The 15,265-nt window shown below is 39.8% G+C and overlaps 1 protein-coding gene and 1 pseudogene across 4 annotated transcripts in view; both read right to left on the bottom strand.

Annotated features, from left to right (window-relative positions):
- The window catches only part of LOC138743493 (leucine-rich repeat-containing protein 10B), a 90,717-nt gene that overhangs the window by 55,525 nt on the left and 19,927 nt on the right, over positions 1-15,265 (bottom strand). Inside the window, exon 2 of one of the 4 annotated variants that reach the window (XR_011344932.1) lies at positions 5,233-5,384. The exons of the other annotated variants lie outside the window; for them this stretch is intronic. The gene's annotated coding sequence lies outside the window, so the exon portion shown is untranslated. Of the gene's footprint in view, positions 1-5,232; positions 5,385-15,265 lie in introns of those variants that run through there. 4 annotated transcript variants of the gene reach the window in all.
- On the bottom strand, positions 14,795-14,892 carry LOC138752142 (U6 spliceosomal RNA; annotated as a pseudogene).

The following is a 15,265-nucleotide window of genomic DNA, read 5'->3' as shown; positions in this document are numbered from 1 at the left end:
TTGCAGAGGGCAGAAGCTGCTCACATCTGAGTTGAAGGGAATATAATTGTGAGCACTGCTGTGCAAATAATTTAAACACCAAGTCCACAGACTGTACAACAGGCTTTAATTAGTTTAAACTTGTACACACCAGTCTCAGTATCTTTGCTTGATCTACGTGTCTGACTGTCCCTGAAGGGGCCGATGATTGGCAGCCAGTAGGTGGGGCCAGCCTCCCAGGTTTCCTACCTGCAGGTATATAGTGGTTGCTCCCTGCAGTAGGCTGGTAGGAGTGCAGCCAGTGTAGTGGTTGTATCACCACAATAATGGAAGAATATTTGGAGGAAATGTGGTTACCTATTGGAACTAACATCTCTTGGATTACTTCGGGGGAAACGCATTTAATTTGCTTGATGGAGAAATGTCTCAATGATCCCTTCTGAATTTTGAAATTGTAGAGTTCCATCACTCAACCCAGAATCTTTAACCTGTTCAGCATGTCACTTTGCTCAGCAAATCCAGCTGTGATCATTCCTGTCAGAATCCAGGTGGAAATTGAGTGACTTTTAAGCATAATTACATTTCTTTGGGAGAGGAAAAAATCTGTGCCTCTGCAACAAAGGATCCTAATGGGGCCAAAGCCTAAAAAAGGTTGAGAATGGCTGATCACGTCCCTCACATACCATTTAAGAGGCTGTACTGATTTAATCCCAATGTACAAGACTAGCTGCTGTCCTTTTGTTGTTACTCTTCCTTTTTGCCCAAGCAATATCTTGATCTTTTCCAGTCATTTCCCATTGATTTCCTCTGATTTTCCAACATAAATATGGAGCTTTTGGTGCATGTTTGATACATTCTGTAAGTGACCCTCAGTTGATTCCTTTGATTGGTTATCCATTGATAATTGTTTAAAGAGGGTAGTGGGGAGAATCTTGAGAATTGTGGCCGGTGAGTCTTGCGTCAGTGGTGTGTAAATTAATGGAGTGGGTTCTTAGGGGTAGGATCTGTGAGCATTTGGAGAGGTGCAGTCTGCTCAAGAATTGTCGGCATGGCTTTGTGGAGGGAGGGCCGTGCCTCACAAGTCTAATTGAGTTTTTTTTAAAGAGTTAACAAAATAAATTGATGAGGGCAGAGCAGTATATGTTGTCGACATGAATCTTAGCGTGGCATTTGACAAGGTCCCCCATGAGAGACTCATCCAAAAAGTCATGAGACATGGGATCAATGGAAAATTAGCTGTATGGATTTTTAAAAATTGGCTTGTGAAAGAAAGCAGTAGTGGAAGGAAAGTATTCTGCCTGGAGGTCGGTGACTAGTGGAATGCCACAGGGATCAGTTTTGGGACCCCTGCTCTTTGTGATTTTTATAAATAACCTGGATGAAGAAGTTTGCAGATGACTCAAAGGTTGGAGTTGTGGATAGAGATAAAGGTTGTCAAAGGTTACAAGAGGATATAGATAGGGTGCAGAGTTGGGCAGAAAAGTGGTAGATGGTTTTCAATCTGAGGAGTGAGGTGGTGCATTTTGGAAGGACTAACCAGAAGGTTGAGTACAGGGTTAATGGTCAATTACTTAAGAGTGGGGATGAACAGAGAGACCTTGTGGTGCATCCCTCAAGGTCGCTACAAAGGTTGATAGGATAGTTAAGAAGGCCTTGGGATGCTGGGCTACATTTGATAGGGGGATTGAATTCAGGAGTAGAGAGGTCATGTTTCAACTCTACAAATCTTTGGTAAGATCACACTTAGAGTATTGTGTTCAGTTCTGGTCACCTCATTATAGGAAGGATATGGAAGCTATGGTGAGGGTGCAGAGGAGATTTACCAAGGTGATGCCTGGATTGGAAAACAAGTCTCATGAGGAAAAGTTAGCAGAGCTTGGACTTTTCACTTTGTCATGTAGAAGGATGAAAGGAGACTATCAAGTCTTGTAGACCTCTATCAAAAGATTATGAGAGGCATTAATAGGGTGGATGGTCAGCACCTATTCCATAGGTCCAGAGGACATATGTACAAAGTTAAGGGAGGGAAGTTTAGGGGAGAAATCAGGGTTGTTTTTTTTTTTACGTGGAGAGTTGTGGGTTCCGGGAATGCATTGCCAGGGATGGTGATGGAAGCTGAAACATTGGAGACATTTAAGAGTCTCTAAGACAGACATATGCATGAAAGAAAAATAGAGGGTTATGGGGTAGGGAGGGTTTAGTATATATATTTTTAGGAAGGGATATATGGGTTAGCACAACATTGAGAGCCAAAGGGCCTGTACTGTGCTGTATCGTTCTATGTTCTATGAAGATTTGGAGACATACGGAAAAATTATGTCACTTCACTTCTCTTAAAAAACATTCTGTCCTACCACTTTTTTTTTCAATTCCCTATTGCTTTGCCTTAGGATGAGATGAAGGTATTTGATGGTAGAAAAGTTCTGTACACTTTGTAGCTGGTCACAGCCTGGCCAAAACTCTCACAAAGTACATTGCCTTAGAACTTTGAATAGAAATTTGAGAAGGGAGAATTTCAAACATCTGTCAAAAGTGAATTTGACAATGGGTAACACAAGGTCATTGCCAAATTGCTAATTGAGAATGGCTGGACTGCAGTATTTATCATATTTTCAAAAGACTAACTATTTTTTTTAACCAAGGAATTTCAAAGTCAGGATCATGTGAAAACAAGACCTGACAAAAAAAAAACACAACTAGCTGTACGTGTCACATATACCAAACAATATGGAGCATATGTAGCCAAATTAATGCCAAGACCATCTCAAATCTAAATTCCCTTGTGTGGTTCTGATTTCTGGTCAGTCACTGGCTTTCAGGAATAAATAACGAGGGTCTTTTGATTTTACTATCAGATGTTATATTTGCTATAATGCTGCTTCTCAAGATTTTAGATTAATAATTTCTATCTAAGAATTAACATTAAAATACTTTCATCTGTTTACTGGTTTCCTTATGTATTTTCCTGATGTGATTTTTGTTTTCTGGTATGACCATATTTAAATTCTATGTTTTCCTCAATTTTTTTCCTGTGTTCAGATATTCTGAACAAACAATAATATATTCTGCTCCTAATTTCATGCATTTAGCTTATTGACCAGCGAGCCTTCTTGAAGGTAGTATTTCCATTCTTCTTTGGCTTGGCTTCGCGGACGAAGATTTATGGAGGGGGTAAAAAGTCCACGTCAGCTGCAGGCTCGTTTGTGGCTGACAAGTCCGATGCGGGACAGGCAGACACGGTTGCAGCGGTTGCAGGGGAAAATTGGTTGGTTGGGGTTGGGTGTTGGGCTTTTCCTCCTATGCCTTTTGTCAGTGAGGTGGGCTCTGCGGTCTTCTTCAAAGGAGGTTGCTGCCCGCCAAACTGTGAGGCGCCAAGATGCACGGTTTGAGGCGTTATCAGCCCACTGGCAGTGGTCAATGTGGCAGGCACCAAGAGATTTCTTTAGGCAGTCCTTGTACCTTTTCTTTGGTGCACCTCTGTCACGGTGGCCAGTGGAGAGCTCGCCATATAACACGATCTTGGGAAGGCGATGGTCCTCCATTCTGGAGACGTGACCCATCCAGCGCAGCTGGATCTTCAGCAGCGTGGACTCGATGCTGTCGACCTCTGCCATCTCGAGTACTTCGACATTAGGGATGAAAGCGCTCCAATGGATGTTGAGGATGGAGCGGAGACAATGCTGGTGGAAGCGTTCTAGGAGCCGTAGGTGATGCCGGTAAAGGACCCATGATTCGGAGCCGAACAGGAGTGTGGGTATGACAACGGCTCTGTATACGCTTATCTTTGTGAGGTTTTTCAGTTGGTTGTTTTTCCAGACTCTTTTGTGTAGTCTTCCAAAGGCACTATTTGCCATGGCGAGTCTGTTGTCTATCTCATTGTCGATCCTTGCATCTGATGAAATGGTGCAGCCGAGATAGGTAAACTGGTTGACTGTTTTGAGTTTTGTGTGCCCCATGGAGATGTGGGGGGGCTGGTAGTCATGGTGGGGAGCTGGCTGATGGAGGACCTCAGTTTTCTTCAGGCTGACTTCCAGGCCAAACATTTTGGCAGTTTCCGCAAAGCAGGACGTCAAGCGCTGAAGAGCTGGCTCTGAATGGGCAACTAAAGCGGCATTAGGGTTTTCCATTAACAAAACAGTAAAAGCACTGAGGTGCAGGCTAAAATCTCTGCCAGTTAATTATCATTTGTAAGGACTCATTTCTTGTAAAGGAGGATCAAAAATCATGGTGCACTTTTCTCCTGTCCTCCCTTCCCAGTCTCACTGCTATTATTGCAGCAACCTGACCACCTCCAGTTCATTTTAACAAGCCCAGATTTAATTTTAGACTTTTCTGGATTGTATGGCACAATTTCCTAAAGGGGGTTACATTATATACTCGATTAACATCAATCTGGTCCATAAAATTTAATTCCATCACCAGTCTGCCATGGAAAAATACGTTGCGATCTTGGTCTCATTTATTATTTTTCTGACTTGAACATGTTGTATTCAGTATTACAACCTGAGGGATTTGCCTAGAACTTCCACAATTAGTGTTCTTTGGGTCTAAGAGACCACTTGTAGGCTTTAAACAGACTAAATGCATTTCAAACCAGTTTTCAAGCCTATCTCATTAGCTGAACCATTTTCAGCATTAAACTAATAGCAGCTGCATTAAAGTGACAGTGGATCCTTGGAAATTAGAGTGCAGGATAAATGTGGATGTAAAAGAACGGGAGCAACCAGATTTAATTATATCTTGCCAGAAGTATTGTTCAGGGCAGTCAAGAGCAGATATAAGTCTCACCCCGCTAATTAAAGGAGAGAGGATAGTGTTTGTGTGGAAAGGGGCAAGCGTAAATTGGAGTGGATGGGACTAGTTGTTGGAGGCTATACTTTAATCTCATGATTCATACCTCACCGATAATCAGATAATCGTGGACATTCAGTGATAATAGGGCTACAACTCTTTCTAGTATTCCATTTTCTGTGTAAAGATATTGTATATGGAGAAGGAGAATGCTAGAAGCAAGTAAGTGACATATTGGCCACGTATTTTCATCGAAGTAATGTTGAGACTGAAGAGGTTCTATGAAATTGAAATGCACTTGTGTCTCAGAGAAATATGAAGAATGTTATCCATGGGGAGAAATCTGCCTTGACAGAACTTCAAATAAGGCTCTCAAATGAGTCTATGCAGATAGTCATTCTAGCTGTGAAACATTGGAGTCTCCTCATATGCTGTTTTAAGTTAGTAGCTGAATAGCTTAACATTTATTATCCTCAACCACAAAATATATATAAACCTTTACTAAGATGGCCAGCCATAGATTTGTGGAAGTTATGGTTCATGTGCACTCAACATGGTGATTGTCTTCCAGTGATATTTTTCAATCTTTTGCAGGGTCATCAGGGATCAAAAACCTGGAAAACATTGGTTAAAAATATCTCAGCACACAGGAAAGGTATTCGAGCAGCTTGTCTCAACCTCCTCCGAAACCATCTCATATACATAATATGCAACCAGCGAGATGGATAACTAAAACTATGCAATTCCCTAAGATTATGCACCCAGATGCAAGACAAAACATCTTCCTCATTAGTACATTCTCAGGATCAGCTCATCCTTTTAATAGTCTCATGATTGTTGATACATGAAAGGACTTAGTGGATAAATCTGTAATGCTTGGATATTTCATCCTTCATGACACTTTGGCATCCTAGGCAGATGTAAGTGCTTTGCAATGGCTTCCCCAACTCATTGTCCTCCAAGTTTCCCTTCTTGCTAAATGAGCAACAAACCCCCAGCTTAAACCATCTTAGCTGCCTTCTCTAGTTTTCCTCCCTCCAGAATACCTCCCTGATATCCTGCAGGCCATTGTGATTCCTCTTGTTTTATACTATGAACAATATCCTTTGCCCCTTCCATCTTGATCTTGCCAATTTCAAATCCTCAAAAGTAGCAGAAGATTGCATTCACAACATCTGACTATCAAATGTTTGCCTGAAGGAACTTGAACAACAGCTGCAAGAAGTAAGATTTTATTGAAATGGGACAATAACAATTTTAAGTATTCATCCATATCATCACTTAGACATGCTTCTGTTTCTCTGACCAATTTCCCAAGAAAGCGTAAGCTGCTCCAGTAAATTCAGGGAGCAATTGAAAATAATTCCAAAATATCTCACTAATTGAGTTAATTCCACCTGTAAAGTATATGCATTAAGTCAGTTCTCAAGTTAATATGAAATTACTTCCCCAATGAACATTTGATACTAACAATGTGAGTGTGAATTCACTGGAAGGGCAGCCCAGAGAGCATTTATTTGCATGACTCAATCTTTAAAGTGCTTGCCTTCAAACAACATTAACAGTTCACAACCAATATACTTTTCATGAGAAATCCCTAACTTTAGCGAGAAGATATTTTTCTTGCTATGCAAATATCCCTCAATTAAACTCAGAAAAGGGTGTAATGGAGTAGGATGGCAATCCAAACTAAATAATTCCAACCAACTCTCAATCTGGCAATTTTTTGGGTCAAAATATACCTGAATAATTGGGAGAAATAGGGTAGTGCAATGACAGGTAGACCCCTTGAGTTATTTTTTGAATTGATCTTGCTGGGACAAATGTTCTAGTCTTGGCCAGTGGTGTATCTAGGGAAAATAGTGCCTGTGGTAAGCACTTAAATTTCCACACCCCCATTAAAACTTACTTCAAATTTCACCCAGCAACCATTCACATTATCACCTAAAATTATTTTCTGATCAATTTTTTTCTTTCTTCCTGACCTGTGTTTTCAGTATCAACTTGATTATGATCTTTTAACTAACTTTGTTAAGGGTATCTATAAAGTAGTGACTTACTACAAATAAAAATATTAGTGGAGATATTAAACAAACGGTACTGGTGTATACTGTGTAGTTCTTAGGTGAGTCATCTTCTATTTCCCCCACTCAGATGCCCATTCACTAATAATTTTCTATCATTAGTCCTGTACCAATTAAGAATATTGGTGATTTCCAGTAAGGAACAGTTTTTTTCTTAGTTGTTAGAAGTACAATTCACAGCTGAAACCCCTTCCCAGGTTATTAGCCTCCAAACATCATTATATGAATAAACACAATTTATTTGGTGAAGTACACTCCAAAATCCTTGTCACTACTCCCTGTGCTGCCCGACATATCCTTGTAAATTTCACACGTTGCGTTGTAATTTATTAGAAATCTCATTTTTCTTTGAAATTGGTTTTTAATTTTCTTTATTATATTGTTTTCAGTTTCTTTTATTTCTCTAAATTCCATTACAAGCACATTATTTTAAAAGTTATACTTTTAGGACATTTTCCACCCTTTTAAATTGAAAAGTGTGCCAAAGATATAGCGATACACAGCTCAATCCTGGGGCGGTCGGGCATCGGAAGTTAGATTGGGTGGGGGTGGAATAATGGACAGGGCTAGGTAGGAATCAGAGACAGCAAGGCCGAGGAGGTCGGGCGTCGGGACTTAGAGGATGGGCATGGGGAAGTTGGAGTTGCTTTGCAGTCTGCCTTTTTGAGACAGTCTGCGGTCTCTCATTAATCAAAAAGCCTTTTAATAAAAGTCACATATTCAACCGCGCAAATGCCAAACTATAAAGAAACATTTTATTTTATAAAATAGATGAAATTGATGTCAATTATACAAATATATACAAATAAATGTGCTTCACAAACCACATTCACAGATGATCCCTGCCACACAGCTCTTTATTTTATCTGGTGCCGATACCTGGCTAGAATTAGCTTTAGGATGAGACGAGTCAATAAGCATCATGGGTCTCTGAATCACCAGTTTATAAATCAGTTCAACTTGTCTGATAGCGACACAGGCACTGGCTTGATTTCCATCAGAAAGCAAAATGCGACAGTGTCATTAAAGAACTTCAGATTGTCACCCATACCTCAAAGTTCTTTTGTCAGATGGAGATTCTTTGTTGGACTCAGGACTCTGGAGTTTGATATTGGGTGGGTGAGGTGAGGACAATGGTGCCCCCTTCAAGTGGCACCCAGGGCATTTATTCTTCCCCATCTATGCTCCTGCTCTCTAGTATAGTCCTTGCTCCTCTGCAAGGATACAGAATCATAACAGATTCACACCATCTTTTTTGAGGTGGAAAAGAAAAGAAAAAAAGAGGAATGTCAGGATGATGGACTGACAGCAGCTGCCTCAACAGGTCTGCAGGTCTATCCTTTGTACTAGAAAATCAGCTGTTGGAGCAAGAAAGCTTGAATTCTCCTGGTTGACTTCAGTAACCCTTCCGCATATCACCCCTCTGCTGCCAAACCCAAGCATCCCTTCACTCTGACTATAGTCATTACAGGCAAAGTTGATCAAGTTGCCAGCCCTGGGAAAGAGTCCGTTGGCTGATTGCCTTTTGCATTTGACAGTGGACAGTAAGATCCTATAAATACCTCTGGAAAACTCAGTCCACTGTTGGCTGGAACTGAAGTCTCCCCGGCTTCACTGCTTGTATCCACCTAGTCCCACATTCATGTTAACCCTGTCTTAATGAGTGATAAATGCACTAAAATTGCCTCTCCTAATGTGATCTTTCATGCAGACGATTACTGCAGGTTTGTCAGAACGAGCAATTATATCCACTTTAATTGCAATAAAAGTAATCAGTGAAGTTGGTGCTCAGGATCATTGCTATAAATGATTTCTCATGAATTAAGTGCAGTTTTTATTGAATTATTGATGAGTTTCTGATAGCGTCATTTTTAGTCTAGCACACCCATTTCCAAAACCACCTACTATATTATTCCTTTTACTTCAGCAGGATAACTGAAAGGGAAGATGTTTCCAGTCAGATTCAAGGCATGTTAGATGTTGATCTGCTTTACTTTGAATGAGCTCTCAGTATTTGCCTGGATAGAATCTATTTATAGATCAGTCTAGTAAAATGACTATGTGCTCTCTGCAATGCCTATTTCCTCTTATAATACTATTCAGTTTCTAAGATAGATTGATTTAGAATGAAAAATCCTGCCTCTGGTTGAGAGCTTGCTTTTGAATTATTGATTCCTGTTTGAAACAAAAATCACCTAACAATAAGCTGCTGTATAGTAAACTTTCTGGCAGCACTGGTGGAAGGTCAGATCCCACACTTCATAAATACTTGAACAAATTTTCACTTTGGTCAGATTTGGCAAATTCTCAGAGACACTGCTTACTGAATGTTGAATAACTGTCCCCCTTCCTGCAAAGGGGAGGACAAAAATAACATTGTCGAAAACTACGGGACAGGAAGAAGTGAACTCTTTGAGGGCTTTGGCTGATTGAAGTGAGAATTTATTTGGAAGTCTTGTAACTCATAGCTTGAAATTGTAGATATTCAGTTTTTTTGACATCAGCTGCTTTAGTCAGAGAAAATAATACCTTGCATTGAATCAAGGATTGACCAGTGTATCATCAAAAGTTCATCAATCCTTATCGAGTGATGCATTTACTTTACTTTTCATTAATTTTGAAAGATCTATAGTTAAATTTATTTTCATCTGATAGCACAAGTACAACACAACAAAACAGCGTTCTCTGATTCTCTGTGTAAAACATGTAGACAAACAACTACACGTACGACAAACAATACATATTGTAAGGCAGGTATTCAGAAATACAAATAAATAAATAAATGTTGCTTTTTGAATAGGAAAGTCTTGGATGGAACATAGGAACATAGGAATATAGGAAGTAGGAACAGGAGTAGGCCAAAAATGGCCCATTGAGCCTGCTCCGCCATTCAATAAGATCATGGCTGATTTAATTTTTAATGTCAAGTTTCCTTTGGTCATTTTGCATTCTCACTGCCCGTGGGGAGAAGCTGCTTTTTAGCCTGGTGGCTCTGATCTCTGTCTGATCGTCCTCTACCCAGATGGGAGCAGCTGAAAGATGCTGTGTGCAGGGTGGAAGGGTTCTCAATGATTTTGCATTCAGTCAACAATCCCAATAGATAACGTCGATTGGGGGGAGGGGAGAGTGTTAAGGAGGTGAGAGGGAGACTCCAGTGATCCTCTCTGCTGTCAATTAGGTAATTAATGTCAATTAGGTACAATTAAAATAATTTTCAAACTTTTTTTAATCCCTATGCAATAGGTACTCTGTGATTAGTAAGGGATTGCCGTTCAACATCCAATACACTCATGGGTGATCATATGACCTCAGTTCTTTATTTGTGCTTTCTCTCCACACCCCTGATCCTTTTGGACATAAGGGCCACATCCAACTCCTTTTTGAATGTATCTAGTGAACTGACATAACAGCTTTCTGTAGCAGGGAGTTCCTAAGTTCACAACTCTTAATGGGAAAGGTTTCTCCTCATTTAAGTCCTAAAAGGTGTTCCCTTTATCCTTAGTCTGCAGCCCATTGTTCTGAACATCCCCAATCCTGCCTACCTTCTTCTACCAGAATTTTACATGTCTCAATGAGATGTTGTCGCATTGTTCCAAATTTCAATGCGTATTATCCAAATCTATCTAGCTTTTCTTCATATGTCCATCTTACCATCCCAGTAAAATATTTGAATGGGCTTACAGTACATTAAACACCCTGGCTAATTGTGCAGGGTGTATGATAGATGACTGATTCAGTGAATGATGGAAAAACTCTCCAGGGGAGGCAAAATCTATGGAAAGAGAAAATCTGAACTGTGCAGCCAGTCAGTTCTTTCATCGAGGAGAGGAGGGCAGCATTCTGTATCAGTTTCCGACTGGCAGTTCAACAAAACATAACTTTGTCTTGTTTCCTGCAACTTGATTTTTTTTTTCAATTTTATTAGTTTGCATCAAGGCCTGATATTGCAGTTTTTTCCAGCATCTCTAGATAATTTTGGAACATTGTCTGAGCAGAGTAGAGAGATGTACCTTTTTAAAAGTGCCCGCTTCTGAACCTGTGAAGCTATAAGAGATTGGAGCAACCTTCAAAGTAATCTTATCATGAAACAGCTAAAGGCGTATGAAAGAAACAGGCAGAAAAAATGTCAGATATCCGAGACTTAGTTGAGAAGTGATTAATGTAATCCTGTTCTTCCTGGCAGCTATTCTGTTACTTTGAAAGAGCTGTGAGAAAGAAAAAAGATACACATATTCCACTGTAGGTGCAGTGCAGGAATCTCGTACTCATGTTTCTCTATGAATGTGAGAGATATTATCTTTGGGTCGTACTGGTGCACTTCAATTCCTGATAGTTTTACACAAGAGAGCTAACATCCAGATTTCCCTGCCTTAGCAGTGGGACTGTTAAACTCTGGGGTTGACTGGGTTGAGCAACAAAATTCTGAATTATTCTTGGTCTATTCTATGGGTGTCACTGTTGACAAGCATGCTATTTCAGGCAGCATTGTATAATTGTTGATTTATTTTAATTTTCACTCTGAATTTGCCCTCTCCAGTGAGAATATAAGGTTGCCCAGAATGTAATTGAGCTATGGATCACAAACATTGATCTCAGGCGATTTCATCTGAATATTGTGGCAGGACCACTATTCTCATTATCCCCCAAAAATGTTCAGAAACATTTGCAGTGCTAATCTCAATCCAATCAGCACAGAGGACAGCAGGGAGGGGGAAAGTGATAATAAAGCAGTTGCTGCCAAACAGCTCCAGCAACCCTGTGCTGCATGTATGCTGCGTTTGCACGTACTTTGACAGCATTGTTATTCTCTGGATATGTCAATTTTCTTCGAAAGATTTGAAGGTCAATTGGTCACTGTAAATTGTCCATTGAGTGGTAACAAATCTGGGGGAGGTTGATGGGAATGTGGGGAAAAGAAAGAGCACAATGGATATAAATGAGTGCGTTCAGGATAGATTTAGGGGTTGTAGGACTTGTTTCTATGCTGTACGAGCCTATGATCAGAAAATAATTTACTTCCATCTGCTGATGGGCAATAGCTGATTTGATAGGATGTGGTGGAATTTACTCTTTAATCTCCTGTTGTTCAGCCCCAGATTCTGCTTGATCGACAGTTGAACCAGTAGACATACAGAAGGGTTGCTACACAGCTTCCACAAAGAATTCATCCCACCCATTTTTAACAACACCTATAAAGGTTTGGCTGGATGGCTTTCCATGGTCATTGAAAATTTAAAAAAACAACAGATGCTGTAAAATGGAAATTGAAAATGTTTTCGTTGTAGCATTTTTGGAAAGAGAAAGAGAGTTAGTGTTTCAAGTCCGACCATTTTTGTCAGATCTGGAAAAGTGAGAGTACATTTTTGTTTTAGGTTGCAGAGGGATGAAGAAACAAAGTGAATACCTCTGATAGGATGAGGTCTGGATTTTCCTGGTGATCTAAATGTCAGGCACTTTGAGATTTCAGAATTCATTATCATATTCAATAATTTCAGATGATTTGCTTTGTCAATTTATTTCAGAACTGGTTAGTTCTGCTGCATGGTTATCTATCTGTATCTCAGTGCTTTTCTCTCTCTCCAGACATTGCCCAATCTGCCTAAATACCCTTTGTATTTTGGTTTCAGGTTCAGCAACAACTTGGACCTGGTTGTGAGTGAGGAAGCAAGTCTGGAAGGTCTCAAAGGCAAGGACTCTGGACACAGTTTTGATGGGGAAGGATTTTATTTACAGAAGGCAAGTATGTAACAGGTGCAGCATGTGCACGCACGCACGCACACACACACACACACACACACACACACACACACACACACACACACACACACACACACACACACACACACACACACACACAATGAACTGGTACATACAGTGATCAAGGAAAAATCACTACGATACCCCAACACTCCTTGACTCAGTGCAGGCACAGCTCTATGCTAGAAGGGACACTAATTAAATGTTCCCAACTCTTTTAACAGTGCATACCTTACCAACAGTTTCTCCAGGGCCCTTCCACATTTCTAGGCCTGAAGTGAAGCAAGATAGTCCCAAGCTAGCAAAGAGAGAGAACAAAGAACACATGGCACCTTTATAGTGCTGGAGGGTCCAGCCCAGCTCGTTAGCAGGAAAAAAATGGCTCAGTGCCAGGAGGATTAATCCAATTACAACAGCCAATGACCCAAGGCCAAGTACAGGCAGGCTGGGAGAGTCCAGTCCAGGTAATTTACAAGGCGCCAACAGCAAGGTGTGCACTAATAATTGGGGCAAAACAAAATCTTGATTGACAGCTGGTGTGTCCTCTGACTAGGTAGGAGGAAATGCTGTCACATGACAGCCACAGCCCTTCCCAGTACAGACCTGCACCTCATAACCTGTACAAGGCTATTTGTTAATTTCCTCTCTATATACAACTGCCCCGATTAATCAATTAATCAGAGCTATCCATACACATTGGCATCACTTCTTGATCTCACCCTGGCAGAGATGTACCCTATCTATATCCATCTCTCTTGCCATCAGCAATTTAAAGCTAAACTTCCTATCTTTCCTAATCATGTTGAAGGGTCTTCTTATGAAATATTAACCCTGTTCCCTTTTCCACCAATGTAACCTGACCTGCTGAGTTTTTCCAGCATTTACTGGTTTTATTTCAACTTTCTCTCATAGTTCTTGACTCTTCCTTCCATTGTGGAAACAATGTGATGGTCACCTATTACTCATTCTATAATATAGTAGAGGTTGAATGCTGTACTTCACTTCTGAAATTCACATTCATCGGCATCAATAGCATCAGGTTTCAGAAAAAAATGTATAATATACAACTGCTCCCATTGTGCAATTAGCTTACTAAGGGTAAATTACACTGGACAATGAAAAATTTTCTTCCTGAATACTTTTGGGTGTATTTATGGATTTTGGGCTGCTGGTCACCTTTAAAAAATCCTATTAGGTACCATGTTTTAGATGTAACCTTTTTGTTTGTGAAGACCTGTCATATTTTAAGTCTACTTTCTTCCTTGCTGATCTTGGCGCAATCAATGATGAACATGGTGAAAGGTTTCACAGGACAATATAACCATGGAAAAGCAGTCAGTGCTGGCCAACTATTGTTGGACACTGACATGAGAGGCATCAGATGTAGAGTACAAATGGAAATCAGAAGCAAAACATTTTTAGGTCAGTTGAACTAATGCAATGTCTCAGTATTATTATGCAATTTAGCATGCTAAATTCAATAAAAGTTAATTTAATGTTTCTCCAAATTCCTATGTGATACAGCAAATTTGAAATTATCTTTGTGTTCAGTTTGAGGTTAACTATCATAATCCTCAATTTCTTCTCAGGAAGCAAACCTTTTTTTTAAAAAAAAATGTTCTCTAGCACTATGCCCCACCGTCTAGCTTATCCTTGCTTTCCAATGCTGCTGTTAATCAGCAAGGTCGGGAATTAAACTGGTGCACCAGATGACCAAGAACAGATTATGTTGATACCTGAGAACATTTCTTCATTCCATCACTAATAATTGTTCAGTTTATAGCAAATGCTGGCTACATGATTAATGTTTTTGAGTGCACTTCACCAGCTTTATGTCTGCAACAATGAGATGACTGTGATCGCAGAATGACCTCCTTCCTAATATCATTATTGGGATTATTTGATGATCATTTTGATTATGCAAAAGCATTATCATTATTTTATGCACAACTCTCTAAACATAGGTGATTGCTTATTTTAGTATAAGAAGAATTGTCCCATCTACCCAACCAATGGTTATACTTGCATTTGACTCCAGAGCAGTATTACATAAGAAATGTCATGTCCAATCTTGTCAACATCTTTTATAATTGCAGTTAGTTGAACGATTTCAGCATCTACAAAGAAAATGTGAACAGCAGGAATTCTGTGGCTCAAATAATTATTTTTTTTAATTACTTTTTAAAAAAATATGGAATTTGCCTGTCATCCTTGCGCAGGGACCATGCTAATCTCCTCTGTAACATTCCAATTTTAGTGTATGTGCTGCCATAGTGATCACTGAAGTAATGATTTAATATACTGATCTTATAAATATTCATATCTATCTGATCATTTGCATAATTACAAAGGGATGCCGATGTACTATAGAAGATACTTAAATCCTCTCCTGGCGCAGGTCCAATGGACCAAATGGTCCGTGTTTGTGGTGTATGATGCAGAAATCCCAAATATGTAATGATGTTGTCATTGTCAGCACAGTGGTTTATACACAACAGTGTCTGTAAAACATGGCCATAAAAAATGCAGTTTATCCTAATACAGCTGGTCTAGGAACATAGGAAGTAGGAACAGGAGTAAGCCAAAAATGGCCCATCGAGCCTGCTCCGCTATTCAATACGATCATGGCTGATCTAATTTATGACCTAACTCCA

Source organism: Narcine bancroftii, chromosome 1 (genome assembly GCF_036971445.1).
Source record: "Narcine bancroftii isolate sNarBan1 chromosome 1, sNarBan1.hap1, whole genome shotgun sequence".
Lineage (NCBI taxonomy): Eukaryota > Metazoa > Chordata > Chondrichthyes > Torpediniformes > Narcinidae > Narcine > Narcine bancroftii.
The sequence above is the reverse complement of the archived record's forward strand: the minus strand, read 5'-3'. Positions and strand labels throughout refer to the sequence as shown.